Here is a 21,174-nt window from a genome sequence, read left to right as displayed (position 1 = left end):
ATTATAAAATGCAATTTCTAATTAAACATTTCAAAATTTCTGGAAATTATCGCATACAATATATCAATGATCATTAAAAGTGAATTTGGTTTAATTGTATTGGACATGACAGGTTGTTATTTCCTCTAGACCATAATACCAATATGCTTAGTTCACATTACATGAATAAGCTAGATGAGGCCATTAATTAGAGGTAACCAGTAGGCGGAGAGCATTGGGTCTGGCACTAGGCCTAATCTTTGAGAAAAATGGACACAGAAATAATTGTTTAAAAGAGGATTTAAGTCAGAAAGGCAAGTTTAGAATCTAGGTAGACATGGTAATGGCTGGTCATGATTCAGGAAACAATTGAAAACATAGTGTTTCAATACCAAGAAGCAAGGCTTCCCTAGGGAACCTGGCTGTAGAAGTCTCAGATAAGGTGATACTTAAAACCCTCCTGCAGGAAGAAAGTTAGTGTCTGGGTAGCCTATCAATAAGTGACAGAAATTTCAAAAAGGGTTAGAAGAAATGAGATATCAGCTTGATCCTAAGACAGGACTCTACAAGGGAAACCAATGTCTCAATAAACAAAATGACATACCAGTGCTTCAAAAGCTCCACTGGAATTAGGGTAGATGGACTCCAGGGTCATCATTTCACAGTAGAACTTTGTCCTCCTATATAGGCATCTCTGATGAAAGACTACTGTCAATACAGTGCTAACTTTAGGCTCTGGTTTATTGCTCTGGTCTGATTCTAAGAAGGGGTTGTACCTCCACTTTAGAGGTGTTTTTAAAATTTGTGGAGTAGTTTTGATTGTCTTAATTTTGATTCAAGGATGCTACTTTAATTTAGAAAGTGGAGAATAGGAGTGCTAAATGACCTATAATTACAGTACTCTTAAATGTCCTTCTAAACTTTCACATTGGTGAAAATTCTCTTTAAAACTTTCTGAGGCAAGAATCTAACTCTGTACTTTATTATATGCAAGGTATTTTTGGTACATGATGGAAATGAAAAACATGTAAATTACAGCAAGATTATATTTAGTTTTGTTAAGAACTTTAACAGAATTTGTTGACCATTTAGAAAATCACAACACCTAACACCAATAACACTCATAAAATTTGATTAATCTGTACTACACTTAGACCGGTTTGCCTTTGTAGCTGCTACATTCATGAGGGTTTTATCAACAAAAACAAACTTTGATTACTTCTTTATGTGTCTATTACAATTGTTCTTGAGAATTTACATATTGAATTCAATATTGTTTTATAATGTTACTTATTTTTTATTTTATCCCTTCATTAGATTAAAAAATGCATATAGGTAGGCTAGAATACCCATTAATTTAAGAATCATAAGAGGAAAATTATAAAATACTTGTTATTAAAAGAATTTGATAACCACAAACCTAAAGATGGATGTGCAGCACTTTTTCCTAAATTCTATATTGTTTTTCTGGACATGGTGAGACCAGAAAGGATGGAGTTGTTACTAAGGCTCAGGAATAACAGAAGGGAAAAGGAGAAAGAAAAAAAAATATATATATATATATGATTTTATGATTTATAAGTATAATTTAAACATTTGCAATTTATGTTACTCTACATAAGTGTCTCCAAACCTAGCCCCTGGCTTCCCCGCATAGGTAATGCCATCTTGCCCAAATAATTTGGATGATCTCATAGCATATCTTGTTTTCCTGATATAAACCTAAGAGAAAGCTATCTAGAGAAACTCAGGAGTTACCTTTCTCACATGCCTACCTTACACATTTTAGTTAACTGTCTGAAGATATATTGCTTCCATGGATGCAAAACACTTGGAAAGAATATATGCTTCCCTTATAGAAGACTGTCACCTACCCAGGTAACTGAGCCTTAAATTGCCATGTGATTTTCCTACAGAGGGCAAGATCAATATCCCATAACAAAAAATTGGTTCAAATGCAGAGACTAATAATGTTATACATATACCAAAAAGTGTTTATTATTCACATCATGAAGCTTTCTGATGAGAGCAGGATAGGCTGGTAGGAAAATGGCTTGAGCAAGGAATGAGTTGCATTAGTTTTTGTTGTGGTTGGGGAGTGGGGCTGGGGTGAGAGTTCTTATGTAGGCTTGGGTTTTCGTGTTATGAACTTTCCTACCTGAGTCAAGGGAGGGATGCATATCATCTTTCCCTGAGGTGAAGCAAAAGGAAAAAAATGACTGGTGGGGCTTGAAAGCCATCTACAGTCAAAGATCAAAAATGAAGTCTGACTTGATTACATGACTGTACAGTGCAAGTCAACCATGTAAAAATGCAAAACAAGAAGCATAACATCCATATAATATAAATGTCTAAATAATAACACTGGACCTTCTAGAAAGGTTAATGATATAGGATTTAGAAATAGAGACACGGGATGAAAACCCATTTTCAGAATTTGGGCATGTGAAGAAGGACCGGGACTAAAGGATTAAGTAGAAAACTAGTTATAAAAACTGGAGTACTATAACCTGATATAGCTAGATATGGGGTGGAATGGTTGAATAGCTCCTGTCATAGGCCCATGGCCTGAGACTGTACTTAACTAAGTAGTAATCCAAAGGCCTGAACTTGGAAAGGAGAATATAAGCAAGACTCTATAATCTAATGATATATACTTCAGTGACCATTGCTTCCTAATCAAATTATATCTTCATTAAAAGCTTTAAAATTATTTTGCTTTTAAATGTAATATTAATCAAGGCAAGGTAATTCTGTATGCTATAATAAAAAATTTGACACAATAAATGTTTCTTTTCTATTCACATCCCGTTCCACTTCATTCTTCAATGAATAGTTCTCCATGTGGACAGTTTGGGAACCATCTAATATTTTGGTATCTATTAGGATCTCGCTGGCACCTACTGCTTTTTTACCTTCAGCTAATTTACAGGTGAAGAGAGAGGGTGAGGGCCATGTATGATTTTTGTGACGAGTCCTGAATTTCACACATATTATTTCAGTCCAGAAGCAAGTCACATTGGAGTCCCAGTCCAATCATAAGAAAGGTTACAAAAGTATTCCAGTGTTCTTAGGAAGAATAAGTGGGATTATTGAGCAACTAACCAGTTCCTGTCACACATGAATAGACAAAACCTATCAAATATAATTGTGTGCTAATGATGACATAAAAGTTCACTGTAGATGAACATTTTGACATTGAGTATAAGTATATGCTTAAAATACTCTTCTTCATTTATTAATTGACTATGATTTAAATTGTTTAAGGTCAGTCTATTGGTTATATTAAAACAAATTTGTTTTTCAATAAATTAAAGTTTAAAGTTAAAAATATCATTTTGGTTAATTTCTTATTCTACATAATATTCTATCAGAGGAACATAAGATATTCATGGTACAGCCTTCATATTCTAATCTTAATGGCAATTTCCATAAATTAAGCAAGGTATTATTGATGTGCTAATCAACTCAATTATGATAAAATCTTGAGTAAAGTGTATTTATTTTAGAACAGAATTGAATCAAAAGATGTCTTCATCTAGGACATAAACTTATGTTACTTATTTAAGACATACTTTATTTTTGAGAATCCTAACAATAAAAGAGTAATTTGTTAAGACTTCATACATTACTAGAAGTGATGAAGCTAAAACTGGATAAATATCCTAGAGATTATTAGAATGGAAAGATTATACTTCTAATTCTAAATGTTTAAGGCTCAATAAAACTTTTAAATAAAGCATTTTCATTCTCCCAAGTATGATTATTTGTAAATGATATTTTTATTCTTTACTTTTCCTGGGAAGTTCATAGATTTCATAGTTATGCTTTGTCTTAAACACCTTTTCATATAAGTAATATAGGGAGATAAAAAATAGTTTGTTAATTATCTATTCCTGTGTAAAAATTACCTCAAAACTTAGCAAATTAAAACAATAATCTTTCATTTTCTCACAGAGACTGTGGGTCTGGAATCTGTGAGTGGTTTAGGTGGGTGGTTCTGGCTTAAGTTGTCTCATGAGATGAAATGTCAGTCAAGCTGTTGATTGTAGCTGCATTCACCTTTGAAGGACTAACTGAAGGAAGTTCCACTTGAAAACACACTCATGGTTGTTAGTAAACCACAGCCTCTTGTTGATTGTTGGCCAGGCCAGAGATTTCAGTTTGTCTTGTGTGGATCCCTCCATAACCTGAAAAATTGTACTCAGGATATAACAACTGTCTTCCTCTGAGGAAGTGACTGACAATAACATTGGAAGAACAGTTTAAAGAACCCATACATGAAATCAAAGTACATATGACAAGATAACAGAAAATGATAAGAAGTAATCCTTAGAGCTCAGGAAACAAATGGAAGAGACAAAGAAAACCATTAAAGAGTTGAAACTCTAATTATTGGTAATATAAAGGCAACTAGAGCTCAGGAAACAAGTAGGAGAGACAAATAAAACCATTAAAAAGTTGAAACAATCATTATTGGTAATATAGAAGCAACTGAAAAGATAGAGCATAGCAAACAAATTAGAAGTCAAACAAATAGGAAAATAATAAAAATATAAAACTTGTTAGAGAGATGATAGAGCAGACAAATTTTTTAAAAAGCCAACATATGCTTAAGTGGTATGAGGAGAATAAAACAAATGAAGAAGAAATATTCCAAAAAAAGAAATTTTTGAGGAGGGAAATAAAGATGGTGGATTAAGAATATGTGGAGATTACCTCCCCCAACAAATACACAAAAAAGTACATCTACGTGTGGAACTCACTGAAAATGAACTGGAAGCTAGCAAGACTCCAATACAATCAAGTATATAAGGAAGATGCAGATGCAGTTGGGTAGGAAGGGAAGACAAGCAATTGGGTCAAGACCTTTGCCCCTGGAAGGGACTCAGAGGACAAGGGAGATTACACGGGTATATACCCACCCTGGGGAGTGAGCAGCTCAAGCCACAGACTGGGTGTCCCCGTGCTGAAGTCCCACGCAGAGGAGACAAGCCCCCTTGGCTGGTTGGAAGACCTTTGGATCAGATAGAATGTCTGGAAAAGCCTGCACTCCACTTGTGAGGAGTGTGCACATTCTAGTCCCTAAGGCAGAGCAGAGAGGGTCCTGCTCTAGTGGCTGCAGGTTTCCCATGACTGACCACCTCGTGGTTCATACCACAACCCAAGTCAAGTAAATGCTCTGGCCCCACTCAATCCATGGCACAGTGCAGTGCTGGATCTGGAGCAGCTTGACCAGGGAAAGGACTCTACCATGGGATGCAGAAGCTATCTGGTCCCAGGGCAGAGCCCAGGGAGGGTGGCAGCAGTCATAGTAGGCATTTCCTTAGGCAGTGTCCCCAAAGCTGCCTAGATCTCTGACAGTGACTGCTCCACCACAGCTAATCTCCCAACATGTGCTGAGAGTCCATGTGGGTTCTCCCAGCCCTGTGAAGTGACTCCACAACAGTGAGAGGGTGATGGGAGAAACAGAGGCAGGGGGCAATGATTGGCTGTGAGAGACAAAGGGAACTTGCACACAAGGTTGCATCTTAGCAGAGCCACATTCGCCTACACAGGCAGCACATGGACCTCTCTTTGCACATGGGCCCCACTTGCTTCAGCACACCCCTCTTCTAGGGCAAAGGTCCTTGTGTGGGGAGAGAGAAAAATACACACTGAGGGAACAGAGCCACTTTGAACTTGATCCTCAGGGCTTCTGCTCCAGTAACTTGGAATCAGACCCTACCCCTGACAGTGTGGTGATAGCCACTGATCAGAGAGGAAGTCTTGCCTCATACCCAGGGCCACCTTTAGCTCCTCCATCTCCAGCTCCACTCCCTACCAAGGTGACAGCTACCAGCACACCTTGAGGAAAGATGTGACTAGCGTCCACTTCAGATCCAGTCATCCTACCAAAGGCATTAGGCATACATAGTCTGCATAGGGAGGTTCACACATAAGAACAGCACTTCGAGACTGTAGTAGGTAATTATTTCACCTAAATTCATAGAGACAGAGAAAATTAAGTAAAATGAAAAGGTAGAGGAACTATTCTCAATTGAAAGAACAAGAAAATACCCCTGAAAAACAAATAAACAGAAATAATTTACCAGTTAAATAATTCAAAGTATTAGTAATAAAAATGTTAACTGAATTAGGAAAAATAATTGATGTAACCACTGAACATTTTAACAAGGAACTAGAAAATATAAAAAAGACCCAATCAAAAATAAATAATTCAGTATATGAAATACAAAACACCTTAGAAGGAATGAATAGCAGACTAAGTGATACAGAATAACAAATAAGTTATCTGGAAGGTAGAATAATGAAAATCACCCAAATAGAACAGGAAAAATAAAAATAAATTTTATAAAATGAAAGCAATTGAAGAGATCTCTGACCCAAATAAACAAAATAGAAATGAAAGATGAGAAATGATAAATGATATCACAGAGATACAAAAAACCACAAGAGAATGCTATGAACAGTTACATGCCCACAAATTGGACAACCTAGAAGAAATGAACAAAGTTTTAGAAAGATACAAACTGCCAAGATGGAATCAAGAAAATCAGACTATTTGAACAGACTGATCACTAATACTGAAATTGAATTTGTAATTTAAAAACTCCCAGCAAACAAAGCCCATCAAGGACTGGATGGTTTCACAGGGGAATTCTACAAGACACATAAAGAGGAACTAATACCTACTCTTCTCAAACTATTCCCAAAACTGAAGAGGATGGAACACTCCAAAATTCGTCATATGAGGTTACAGCAACCCTGATACCAAGACCCAATAATAACACTACAAAAAAAGAAAATTATAGGCCAATATGTTTGATGAATATACCTACAAAAATACTCAACAAAATATTAGCAAACTGAATACGATAATATCTAACAGGGATCATACACAATGATCAAGTCACATTTATCCCAGGGACACAGGATGGTTCAACATTTTCAAATCAACTTTTTCTACTCTAATTGCTGTGTTTAAAACTTCCCAAACTATGTTAAATAATAGTGGTGAGAGTGAGCATCCTTGTCTTGTTCCTGATTTTAGAGAAAATGCTTTCAGTTTTTCACCACTGAGAACAATGGTGGCTGTGTGTTTGTCATATATGGCCTTTATTATGTTGAGGTAAGCTACGTCTATGCCTACTTCTGGGAGTTTTTATCATAAATGGGTGTTGAATTTGTCAAAAGCTTTTTTTGCATCTACTGAGATGATCATACAGTTTTTATACCTCAGTTTGTTAAAATGGTGTATTACATTGATTGATCTGAATATATTGAAGAATCCTTGAGTTCCTGGAATAAACCCCACTTGCTCATGGTGTGTGATTCTTTTAATGTGCTGTTGGATTATGCTTGCTAGTATTTTGTTGAGGATTTCTGCATCTATGTTCATCAGTGATATTGGTCTGTAGTTTTCTTTTTTTATGACATCTTTGTCTGGTTTGGGTATCAGGGTAATGATGGTCTTGTAGAATGAGTTTGGGAGTGTTCCTCCCTCTGCTATATTTTGGAAGAGTTCGAGAAGGATAGGTGTTTGCTCTTCTCTAAATGTTTGCTAGAATTCACCTGTGAAGCCATCTGGTCCTGGGCTTTTGTTTGTTGGATGATTTTTAATCACAGTTTCAATTTCAGTGCTTGTGATTTGTCTGTTTATATTTTCTCTTTTTTCCTTGTTCAGTCTCAGAAGATTGTGCTTTTCTAAGAATTTGTCCATTTCTTCTAGGTTGTCCATTTTATTGGCATATAGTTGCATGTAGTAGTCTCTCATGATTCTTTGCATTTCTGCAGTGTCAGTTGTTACTTCTCCTTTTTTTCATTTCTAATTCTGTTAATTTGAGTCTTCACCCATTTTTTCTTGATGAGTCTGGCTAGTGGTTTATCAATTTTGTTTATTTTCTCAAATAACCAGCTTTTAGTTTTAATGAAATTTGCTCTTGTTTCCTTCATTTCTTTTTTATTTATTTCTAATCTGATCTTTATGATTTCTTTCTTTCTGCTGTTTTTTTTGGGGTTTTTTTTTTTTGTTTTTTGTTTTTGTTCTCCTTTCTCTAATTGCTTTAGGTGTAAGGTTAGGTTGTTTATTTGACATGTTTCTTGTTTCTTGAGGTAGGATTCTATTGCTATAAATTTCCCTCTTAGAACTGCTTTTGCTGCATCCCATGGGTTATGGGTCATCATGTTTTCATTGTCATTTGTTTCTAGGTATATTTTTATTCCCTCTTTGATTTCTTCAGTGATCTCTTGGTTATTTAGTAGTGTATTTTTTAGCCTCCATGTGTTTGTATTTTTTATAGTTTTTTCCTATAATTGATATCTAGTCTCATAGCATTGTGGTTGGAAAAGATACTTGATACAATTTCAATTTTCTTAAATTTACCAAAGCTTGATTTGTGACCCAAGATATGATCTATCCTGGAGAATGTTCCATGAGCACTTGAGAAGAAAATGTATTATGTTGTTTTCGGATGGATATATATTTATATATCAATTAAGTCCATCTTGTTTAATGTGTCATTTAAAGCTTGTGTTTCCTTATTTATTTTTATTTTGGATGATCAGTCCATTGGTGAAAGCGGGGTAAGTCCCCTACTATGACTGTGTTACTGTCGATTTCCCCTTTTATGGCTGTTAGCATTTGCCTTATGTATTGAGGTGCTCCTATGTTGGGTGCATAAATATTTATAATTGTTATATCTTCTTTTTGGATTGATCCCTTGATCATTATGTAGTGTCCTTCTTTGTCTCTTCTAACAGTCTTTGTTTTAAAGTCTAATTTCTCTGTTATGAGAATTGCTATTCCAGCTTTCTTTTGATTTCCATTTGCAGGGAATATCTTTTTCCATCCCCTCACTTTCAGTCTGTATGTGTCCCTAGGTCTGAAATGGGTCTCTTGTAGACAGCATATATATGGGTCTTGTTTACGTATTCATTCAGCCAGTCTGTGTCTTTTGGTTGGAGCATTCAATCCATTTACATTTAAGGTAATTATCAATATTTATGTTCCTGTTACCATTTTCTTAATTGTTTTGGGTTTATTATTGTGGGTCTTTTCCTTCTCTTGTGTTTCCTGCCTAGATAAGTTCCTTTAGCATGTGTTGTAAAGTTCGTTTGGTGTTGCTGAATCCTCTTAACTTTTGCTTGTCTGTAAACGTTTTAATTTCTGCATCAAATTCTAATGAGATCCTTGCTGGGTAGAGTAATCTTGGTTGTAGGTTTTTCCCCTTCATCACTTTAAATATGTCCTGCCACTCTTTTCTGGCTTGCAGAGGTTCTGCTGAAAGAGCAGCTGTTAACCATATGAGGACTCCTTTGTTTCTTTGTTGTTTTTCCCTTGCTGCTTTTAATATTTTTTCTTTGTATTTAATTTGTGATAGTTTGATTAATATGTGTCTTGGTGTGTTTCTCCTTGGATTTACCCTGTGTGGGACTCTCTGTGCTTCCTGGACTTGACTGACTATTTCCTTTCCCATGTTAGGGAAGTTTTTAACTATAATCTCTTCAAATATTTTTTCAGACCATTTCTTTTTCTCTTCTTTTCTGGGACCCCTATAATTCGAATGTTGGTGCATGTAATGTTGTCCCAGAAGTCTTTGAGACTGTTTCAATTCTTTTCATTCTTTTTTCTTTATTCTGCTCTGTGGTAGTTATTTCCTTATCTTCCAGGTCACTTATCCATTCTTCTGCCTCAGTTATTCTGCTATTGATTCCTTCTAGAGAATTTTTAATTTCATTCATTGTGTTGTTCATCATTGTTTCTTTGCTCTTTAGTTCTTCTATGTCCTTGTTAAACATTTCTTGTATTTTCTCCATTCTATTTCCAAGATTTTGGATCATCTTTTCTATCATTACTCTGATTTATTTTTCAGGTAGACTCCCTATTTCCTCTTCATTTGTTTGCTCTGGTGTGTTTTTACCTTGCTCCTTGATCTGTTGTATATTTCTGTGTCTTCTCATTTTGTTTAACTTACTGTGTTTGTGGTATCCTTTTTGCAGGCTGCAGGTTCTTAGTTCCCATTGTTTTTGGTGTCTGCCCCAGTGGGTAAGGTTGGTTCAGTGGTTTGTGTAGGCTTCCTCATGGAGGGGACTTGTGCCTGTGTTCTGGTAGGTGGAGCTGGATCTTGTCTTTCTGTGGGCAGGGCTGCATTTGGGGGTGTGTTTTGGGGTGTCTGTGAACTCAGTATGACTTTAGGCAGCCTTTATTCTAATGGATGGGGTTGTGTTCCTGTCTTGCTAGCTGTTTGGCATGGGGCATCCAGCACTGGAGCTTGCTGGCCTTTGGGTGGAGGTGGGTCTTTGTGTTGAGACAGAAATCTCTGGGAGAGCACTCATCAATTTATATTATGTTGGGCTGGGAGGTCTCTGTTGGTCCAATGTTCTGAAGTCAGCTCTCCCACCTCAGAGGCTCAGGCTTGACACCATGCCAGAGCACTAAGACCCTATCAGATACACGGCTCAGAAGAAAAGTGAGAAAAATAAAAAAAGAAAGAAAAATAAAATTAAATAATTAAAATCAAATCAAAATAAAAATTAAATAATTAAATTAATTAAAATCAAATCAAAAATTTGATTTAAAATCAAATCAAAAATAAAAAAGAAAGAAAAATAAAATTAAATAATTAAAATAAAAAAATAATTATAATTAAAAAAATAGAAAATAAGAAAAAAAGAAGAGAGCAACCAAACCAAAGCACAAATCCACCAATGATAACAAGCACTAAAATCTATACTAAGATAAACATAAAAATCAGAAACAAGTCAGTCACAGACAGCAACCCCCAAGTCTACAGTTGCTCCCAAAGTCCACCGCTTCCATTTTGGGTTGATTTGTTGTCTATTCAAGTATTCCACAGATGCAGGGTATATTAAGTAGATTGTGGGGATTTAATCCGCTGCTCCTGAGGCACGGAGAAATTTCCCTTTCTCCTCCTTGTTCACACAGCCCCTGGGGTTCAGATTTGTTTTTTGCCCCACCTCTCGTGTAGCTTGCCCCCAGGCTTCAGTTCCTGTTAAAGCAGAGGCTGATTAGGGTATTGTTGCTAATTCAGGCCAAGGGGAAGGGAGGCGAACGGTTGTTAAAAATAGAATGTGGGGCGAGACTGTGGCAGCAGAAGCTGGCGTGACATTGCAACAGCCTGATGCATGCCATGTGTTCTCCCAGGGAAGTTGTCCCTGGGTCACATGACCCTGGCAATGGTGGGCTGCACAGGCCCCTGGGAGGTTGTAGCTAGTGACCTGCTTGCACCCAGGATTCTTGGTGGCTTCAGCAGCAGCTTTAGCCTTTCATGCCCTTCTCTGTTGTCTGAGTTGATAGCCGTGGCTCACTCCCGTCTCTGGCGCTCATTTAGGTGGTCCCCTGCCTTCTGTGGGCAGACAGGGAAGGAATCCCCTCTCCTTGCTCACCCTGAAACAATGGTCTCTTGCCTCATAGGCAGGTCCATAGATTTTTCCGGACACCCTCTTGGCTAGCTGTGGAGCACTAGCCCCCTTCAGGCTGTGTTCACACAGCCAACCCTAATCCTCTCCCTGGGGTCTGACCTCCAAAGCCCAAGCCTCAGCTCCCAGCCTCCACTCACCTTGGCGGGTGAGCAGACAAGCCTCTCAGGTTGGTGAGTGCTGGTCAGCACCATTCCTCTGTGCGGGAATCTCTCTGCTTTGCCCTCTGCACCCCTGTTGCTGCACTATCCTCCGTGGCTCTGAAGCTTCTCCCCCACCCACCCCCTGTCTCTGCCAGTGAAAGGGCTTCCTAGTATGTGGAAACTTTTCCTCCTTCACAACTCCCTCCTAGAGGTGCAGGTCCCATCTTTTTTATTTTGTCTCTGTTTTTTCTTTTTTCTTTTACCCTACCCAGGTATGTGGAGATTTTCTTGCCTTTTGGGAAGTCTGCAGTCTTTTGCCAGCATTCAGTAGGTGTTCTGTAGTAGTTATTCCACATGTAGATGTATTTTTGATGTATTTGTAGGGAAGAAGGTATCTCCACGTCTTACTCCTCTGCCATCTTAAGGTCTCCTGCAATGCATCATTTTTATCAATAGAGGGAGTCTACTACTACAGGTGTATGTATCAAATAATCTGTCTGAGTTTGTCTATAATAATACCTTGTTGGTTTGGAATTTTAAAAACAAATCCCTTCAGAGATAGAATCATCTTTGATTACTCTTTGCTGGGGACTGGAAAGCTCTACATAGACCCAGGCTCTTTCACCCCTTACAGTGAACTTTATTTCTAAGAGAAAACCAAGAGAAAGAGGAAGGAGAGAGAGAGACAGAGAGACAGAGAGAGAGAGAGAGAGAGAGAGAGAGAGAGGAAGAGGGCTCACTGAGTCACTAAGATGCTTTTGAAGTGACAATGAACAAAGATATCTAACAGAGTACAGGCAGTCAGAATACATGTTTTTCAGTCTAGTCCCTTATTTTCCAGTCTGTGATTTACCAGTTCTTAACTCTTTGCTTTTCCCCAGTCTGGGAAGCCTTTATTTCTCTTGTCCTGTTTTGACAATTTTCAGAATATAAGATTTGGAACCATAGAAATCTAGTTAAAATCAACTATTTACTACGTGGCTAATTTTGTGGAAGTCTCCTCTCAGAACCTCAGCATTTTCAACTTTGAATTACAAATAATAATAAAACTCAACTCAGATAATTAAATAATAATATATGAAAGTGTTGTAAATGTTGTTTAAATGTATAATAATAATAATAATTATTATTATTATAAATAATAGTAATAGTAGTAGTAGCGATAGTGGTAGTGGTAATCAGGTTCTATATTCCAAAGCCCCGGATTTGTGTCCCAAAGTTATCATTTATTTACTATACATATTTACTTAATTGATTTCAGCCTCAGTTTGTCTTTTACAAAATGGAAAATTAAATAGACAACTAAGAGAAACCTACCATATAGCACAGGGAATTCTACTCAATACTCTGTAATGGCTTATATGGGAAAAAAAAATCTAAAAAAGAGTGGATATATGTATATGTATAACTGATTCACTCTGCTGTACACCTGAAACTAACATAACATTGTAAATCAACAATACTGCAATAAAAATTAATTACAAAATAAAGGGCACTACTGCTAAAAAGAAAAATTAAAAATCACTGCTCTATAAAAGAAATAAAAATAAAACGAGGAAATTAATTCTAGTTGCATTGCTGTTATGAGTGTTACATGATATATTGCATATAAATTATTCAGTATAATGTCTGACATATAGTAATTATAACACAAGTAAACTTTAGTTATTATTCTTATTAATTATAATTTACTGAGTACTTGTGACATACTAAGTATTTACAAATATTGATCGATACTCATAATAATATTGTAAGGAGACATTGTTATCCACAATTAATAAATGAAGCAGCAAAGGATAAAAATAGTTGGCTCAAGGCTAGAAAATGATGGTACTAGAATTTAAACCCAAGTGTCTGACTCTAAAGCTCAAGAATTTTAAAATATATATAAAAATATAAGATATATTTATTAAAAGTTAATCTTATGCATCATAGATATTTATAATATTAATTTAAATAATTGTATTTTAATGAGTAAAGACCAGAAGGAATTCTTTTTTCATGACTTGATTGTGCAGTTTAATTCTAACTGAGATTTTGACAAGGTTTCATGTGCTTTTCTGAATTTTAAAAAATTCATTATGATGCAACAACATGCAGTATAATATTTTGACAATAACTTACTCAAGTTATTTATTTATCAAATCACTTATTTTCCTCTTTTAAAATAAAACTTTAAGTAACAGCAATACAATTTGGTATACAATAATACATTTTAGTTATTTTCATGTAATTTTTTTTGGTTGTAGCTAAGGAAAAAGCTGCCTTCCTTTTTATGCCTCTTCTCTTCTGCTTTCCTTATTCACTTTATCTACCAGCTGGTAAACATTTAATTGTATACAGTTTTGTCATCTTTATTCAATTATTTGACTTATTTTGAGGACATGTCTCATTTATTCCATGAGAATGTGTGTACTTGCATTACATCATTTTCCCCTTACAATCCAGCATCATTAAGCACTAAAAGTCCTTGATTGAATGAGTGAAGAAAGGAATATGTGAAAAGTGCATGAGGACCAACATTTTCATGTCTGTAGTACCCAAGTAGTAACACTATATTAGTTCATGATTTTCCTTTATCATATATTATTTTTAACATTCTAAGACTTTTACAAAATTTGGGTTTTTTAAAATAATGTTTTTGTTTAATGTTATTCTCCTTAGCTCCTCTTTTGGTGAATTCAAAGATATATATTTTAAAATGTACAACATCTATGTTTGAGATGTGGTTTTTCATTTCATATATCATATTTTTAAAAGCAGTCTTGGTCACTGACAGAAAAAATCCACTTAAGTCTCTGCAATTTTCTAAAACAATGTAATTTGCTAGCTATACCTGTCTTTGGTAATATGCCTGTTTATTATGAGGAAAGTGCAAGAATTTTGAGTAGGAACATAGTGGAGAAAAAATGTTTTGATATTTCGAGAAATTTCGTTTCCTTTTGGTTCTTACAGAAAGTGTGGACTACGGGCCAGTGTTTGTGCAAGAACCAGATGATATAATTTTCCCGACGGATTCTGATGAAAAGAAACTTGCACTGAATTGTGAAGCTCGTGGCAGCCCAGTTCCCAATTACAGGTAGAAATTCAATGTTAATCATTTTTCTTAAGTCTTAAAAATTCCTTTCAATGAGATTCTGACACTCCCTGGGAGTATTATAATGTCTCAAGTAATTTTTATGTACTTGTCTTCTGATTTTTCCTAAGATGGCTTCGAAATGGAACAGAAATAGATTTGGAAAGTGATTATCGCTACAGTTTGATAGATGGGGCCTTCATTATAAGCAATCCAAGTGAAGCAAAGGATTCTGGCCATTATCAGTGTTTGGCAGCCAACACGTTTGGAAGTATTCTTAGTAGAGAAGCTGTACTTCAGTTTGCCTGTGAGTAAAGTATTGATATTTCCACATATATATATATATATATAGTGTGTTTGTATATATATATATATATATATATATATATATATATATACATATATATAAAACTTTAAAGTTTAGTGAGGCAATAGCTTATGACTTCAACTTTTAAAATCATGGTATAAACTGGTAACGATTAGAAGTATGAAAGCAATGTGTTTCTTCCTGAGATATTTTCAAATTCCGTGAAATGTTTGCCCTCTTCACATAAATAGTAGTCTGGGGAGGTTAAAAATTCTGTTCATAAAAGCAGATAAAGTTTTAGAATTGAAATATCCTTTGAAATCTAGTAAGAAATAGATTTTTAAGTTTTTATCTCTGCCTTTAAAATATACACTTAACTGCTTTTATTCTTCCACTGTCTATTATAGTCACTATTTGCTATAGATTCTTCTGGACATAAGATAGCATACACTAAAAATTCTGCTTGTAGTCAGGTGACCAAAGAAATGCCTCTGAAATGCTAATATCTCAGATTCTGATTATAACTTCCCTCCCAAGTGTCCCAGGTTTTTTTATTAGAAAAAAGACACCACATGTAATCATTCACGTATACTAGAATATATACATTTAAAAAAAAATAGATCATATATCTAATTAACTAACTGTAGAGATTTCTTAAAACTCTTGAAATCATTTCATTTATTATGGGGTCTTACACCAAATTAAGGATAGGCTACTGGGTGAGATCATTTCTTAGTAGGTAATCCTACTTGAATTAAATTCTTGAGGATTATAATCTCTAAGAACTAGAAGGGCCAGTGATCTTTGTGCTAATAATTCATATGTAACTATAATGGCTATGTAATTTGTCACAAAAAGAATTTTTAAGTTAAAATTACACCCTGAAGAATGGAATAATTGATTTTTGTCTGTATAATCTTCATGTATTATGTCTAATTAACCCAGAACCCAGACACCCTATTAAAGGAGTGTGAAGGAGAAAAGGAAAGAATAAAGGAATGATAATGGATTCAGTTTCGAGAACATCGAGTTAGGTACTAGAAAAATCAAAATATTATCTTTTAAAGTATAATTGGCTAAGGAGTTTAGACTGGTACTTTACATACACCTAATATACCAAGATAGGGGCCTAATTATACTCCTTTTGTTTTTGAAAATATTATGTGGTGTATCACAGAACCTAATACTTTTCAGTATGTACATTGAAAAAATCCTAATAAACCAAATAAACAACCCTCCTAATTGCTCCTCTCTTCAATAGAGCAGTCTTTTCAAGACAGATACAGCAAATCCAGAAAACATGATGTACTAGTATTAGTGGCTTATACCTTTCTCTTTGGTCTATACTCTCTAACACAAGTACGCTAATTCTCAATAGGTTGTAGATCAGTTGTTTTTCTCCCAAATCAACAGTGGTGGCAAAATATGCAAAGTTTTCTGCATTATTCAGAACAGAAATCTATTTACTGAAATATCCTAGATGTCTATATGATTGTGCCTTTCTAGATTTTTGCAAAGACCTGTCACAGTTATCAAATAGTCAATTCCACCTACAGTGAGCAAGTTGGCACCAACATTTACAGTTCAATGACTAGGCAAGGAAGCTTTATCTCTCAATCAACCTACCTACTTACTTAATTATCTTATCTATTCCACATCAAGCTGTCCTGAACCTAATTTAGAGCAATATTTGCTTTATTTTTAACTTAAATGTATGGGTAGACAGACATATGCAATCATTGGTAGTGTCTTATTACTCTGCCTTACCCCAACCCCATCCCACCTGACTCACTGTTGTGTTCTGGAGGCCATACATATGCATAAGAGCCTGTAAGATGCCTGGTTGAAGCAGTCAGTCACTTACATAGGGAAGGCCACTTCTGCCTCAAAATTGCTCCCCTAGATTCCATTATGTCTGTGTTGATGATATAAAAATTAAGTCTGTTAGGCTTAGTTTTATTTTTTGCTAGGTGATATTTGGGAAAAAAATGCAAATATAGGTGATAGAGAAGATAGGATGAAGACAATCAATTTGCTTTCTAGTATACCTGGGTGCGAGCATGGGTGCTAGGTGTCACCCATGCTCTAGGAATCAGGGTAGTTTTATGATTAGGGGGAGAAAATGAGGTAGGATGCTGGGGAGAAAGAAAAGAAGGGGCTTCTGAAAGGAAGTGAGAGCATACAAATGTAAAGCAAGACTACAAACTTGGTGGCAACTTTCCTTTACATCATAATTTTCTATGACCAGCCTCCGAGATAGAGAATGAACTCACTATTTGTTGTTCATAGAATGTCCAAAGGACTTTTGTGGCTACAGGAACTCTGATTACTTTTTATACATTTTGAAGCTGAAATCATTAATTATCTATATCCATCAGCCACTATTTATGCAAAAATTTAAATATGTATTACATAACTAATATTTCAAAACAAGTATATTTAGTAAGTTTAGATAATTATTAAAACAGATTAAATTAAATATTTAAATCTAATACAAGTCTGTTCAATGTTTTAAATGTTATATAATTAGACAAAATTACAAATTATCAAAATGATTACAAACTTATGAACTCAGTTTACAGTTATTTTATTATATAAATATTTTTACCTTTATATCTTAATTTTATCATGTATTACACAATAATTTTATCAGCTATGGTTTTCTACATTGTGTAGTGCAATTGTGATCTAAAATCAAATAGAAAGGAGGATCATATTACCTAATCCAGAGTAGTTTCTGAGTTATCAACCAATTGAATTCAGGTTGCTCCTTTCAAAGTGAGACTGTTAACAGACAACCTCTTTTATAATTTGAACATTATTTTTGTTATATAAATAATACTTTAAATAATAATACTTTAAATAATAATACTAATACTTTAACTCTATAACTTTTACATAGGTTTTCACCTTTTGAAATATGACATATTTGCCTAAAATAATGTGATTTTAAGACTTAATTGGACACTGTTAAATAGACATTAAATGTGTCTTCCTTGATTATATTCATAGAAAAAAGTACTGATCTATATTTTATAAATAGGTACATATTTAAATGAAGAATCAAGATATTCATATATTAACAATTCCATACTTATTAAAAGTAATAAAATTTAAACATATCCTACTAGAATTACCTTCCTTTTGTATGAAATTATATATATTATATACACACATGCATCATATTAAACATTCCAATTTTGAGTATCATTAAAGTTGCATGAGATTTTGCAGATTTACCTTATTCATATACATATATAAATTGTCACAATTTGACTATTAGGAATCCCTGAATGTTAGCTTCTTTGTCCTCTTATTAACCAGAAATATATTTTAAAATATTCTAGCTTTCCTCCAATAACATCTTGATCTTGTGCCCACCCCCCAAGTATAGATTCAGCTACATTTCGTTGACTGTAATGCATAATGTTATTTATAGAGACTAAAATCTAGGTGTTAGAGGTGCATATAAGATTGATCCAAATAAGTTCTGGTGCTGAGGAGGATGACATTATTGCCAAACCAGTTTAGTAAAAAAAGATTTTTAAAAACAAAAACTTTTAGGGTCTCAAGTTCATATAAGTAGTTTATATTTATTTAATGCTTACTTGTATGGCAGACAACGTTCTAAGTGTTTTAAAATATGTTAACTCGTTTCATCCTCATAACCAACCTATGAAGTATTATGCTGTTAAATGTAAACACATTTTACAGATGACACCTCTTATTTAACTCTAATAGTACTCAGTCTTTTCCTTATATAAATATGTATTATATTCATTTTATGGCATACCCATTTTGTTTTAATTCCTTTCTCAAACAATAATTATATTGTAATCTTTCAAAAAAATATTTTTATGTTTGCTTCATCAACCATCATTTTATAATCAATATATTAATACCTATGTGTGAAACAAAAACTGGGATAAAAAATAAGTATATAATCATTCTGCATTTATTCTCATTGTTTAAATTAGTTAATCAATCACTTGCTTAATTTTTCTTATGGAAATTTAAGAGCTTAAGACACATTACGTCTCCTTCTAGATCTAGAATTTGGGGATTTATAGTACTTTTGGTATGTAATTATTTTTTTCCTACCATATTTTCTCTTTTATTTTTAATAAATGTATTTATTTTTTATTTTTGGCTGTGTTGGGTCTTCGTTTCTGTGCGCGGGCTTTCTCTAGTTGCGGCGAGCGGGGGCCACTCTTCATCGCGGTGCGCGGGCCTCTCATTGTCGCGGCCTCTCTTGTTGCGGAGCACAGGCTCCAGACGTGCAGGCTCCAGATGCGCAGGCTCAGTAGTGGTGACTCACGTTTCTAGTTGCTCCGCGGCATGTGGGATCTTCCAAGACCAGGGCCCGAACCCGTGTCCCCTGCACTGGCAGGCAGATTCTCAACCACTGCGCCACCAGGGAAGCCCATATTTTCTCTTTTATTATAACTTTTTCTCTTAATTTAAAAAAATTATTAGACAATCTATAGTTAGGACCTGGAAAACTACATTTTCTAAATAATCTTGAGACAGGACATGGATGACTGTGGCTGTTATCAAAAACTGAAACTATCATCGTAGATCCTGGCTTTTGAAGAGAATGGTGATTAGGAAATGAGTGTTGGCACTTTTACCTGCTGATGTAGCAATAATAAAGGATATATCTAATGTATACTAAGTGTAAAACAAATTTAGTTTCTTTAAAGTTTTGTTCCTATTCACTTGTCACTCAACATATCAAGTGTATATTTATATAATAATTATTTTAATTTACTAATATATTTAATCTTAACCTCATTCCAAAGGTGATTTATTTGACTTGCCATGTAAAATCATATACCATAAAGGATAAATATGTAAATTAGTAAATACAACACCAGGAAAAATGTACATTTCATCATAAGAGGTCAAGATAGTATAAGCCATATGTCTCATAATTATTATGGTCAAGACACAAATATTTCCTTGGGACTCCCAGTAGTCAGAGAAAAAGGAGAAATACAAACATTTAAAGGATGTTTGTTTGAGAAAAAAAAATTTTCTTGACATTTAATTCTCATAGAAATTTCTCACCTGAGGCTTTATATACAGATTTTAACATCTCTACATCAACTCAATAGCACGTTCAATTAGCCTGACTTAAAACCAAACCAATTTTTAAAATGTAACTAGAATTTAATCATGAAGCTATTCACTTTGTTCATTTAAAAATCTTTTTTTTTTTAATTTTGATTTGAGCAGCTAATGGATTTGAGCAGCTGCTGCTCCTTTTAACCCACATCTCACATGTATAAATGTCTACCCATGAGGATCTTTCAATTTAAGCTCTCCCTAAATGAATATTTATAAACATGGCTCAGCTTAGTTAATGTTAATAATATACATTAGCATTAATAAATATATATCTCATAAGGGTGTAGTAAAAATTAATGAGGTGGAGAAGTCATGTCTGTGAACTGATTTTTAAGTTCAGAAAGACATAAATAAACACAAAGTTGGAGTATTATTGCTAGTAATGATTGTTACTGATTATCAATAAGATTATTTTTGACAGAGTATATTTTACTCCTGTAGCTTATGTTCATCATGAGTATAATTTCTTCACCTAGTATAGTGATTTTTCTTCAGTGACAAGCAAGAATACACCATAAAAAACTTTGTCACTCTATTAGCTTATTACCATGCTGATGAGAATTTTGAATTGATAATGTGACACTACACACTTCTAAAACATCCTTCAGAAATCTAAGGCTCATAACAGTTTCTCCAGTTTGGATTTTTAGAAATAATTCATACCAGCAAGTCAAACATAAAATGAATCAAGAATAAAATCTCCTTATGCTGTCTCTTGCTTCAAAAAGATCTTTATATGCCATCCAGTAAATTGATAGTTCATATCTAAATTCAAACATATTGCTTTTCAGGGCATTTAAGATGATGTAGATCCAGAATATTCCATTAGTTTTCCTTGAAGCAGTTGATTAAAATAACCCCCTTAACTCTTTGAGAGATTATATGAGTTTTGTAGACTTTGTATTTAAGCAGTTTAAATCAACCTTTCATTTTCATATAAAACTCAAAAATTACTTCTCTAGTTTTTTCTTAACTTTTCCCCCTAAAGTAAAATTGATCCTAGACTTTAAAATTACATTTTACTAGCATTTAACATCTAATGAAATTATTTGAATAGTTGCTAACTCTACAGTATATTCGAAGCTTTATCCCAATAG

The 21,174-nt window shown here is 34.4% G+C and overlaps 1 protein-coding gene across 1 annotated transcript in view; it reads left to right on the top strand.

Moving 5' to 3' along the window:
* Positions 1-21,174, top strand: part of CNTN5 (contactin 5) — a 504,363-nt gene that overhangs the window by 6,832 nt on the left and 476,357 nt on the right. Inside the window, exons 2-3 of the mRNA XM_024760353.1 lie at positions 14,520-14,643; positions 14,772-14,947. The gene's annotated coding sequence lies outside the window, so the exon portion shown is untranslated. The remainder of the gene's footprint in view (positions 1-14,519; positions 14,644-14,771; positions 14,948-21,174) is intronic.

Source organism: Neophocaena asiaeorientalis, unplaced genomic scaffold (assembly GCF_003031525.2).
Source record: "Neophocaena asiaeorientalis asiaeorientalis breed wild unplaced genomic scaffold, Neophocaena_asiaeorientalis_V1.1 scaffold601, whole genome shotgun sequence".
NCBI lineage: Eukaryota > Metazoa > Chordata > Mammalia > Artiodactyla > Phocoenidae > Neophocaena > Neophocaena asiaeorientalis.
This window is presented reverse-complemented; position numbering and strand designations above follow the sequence as displayed.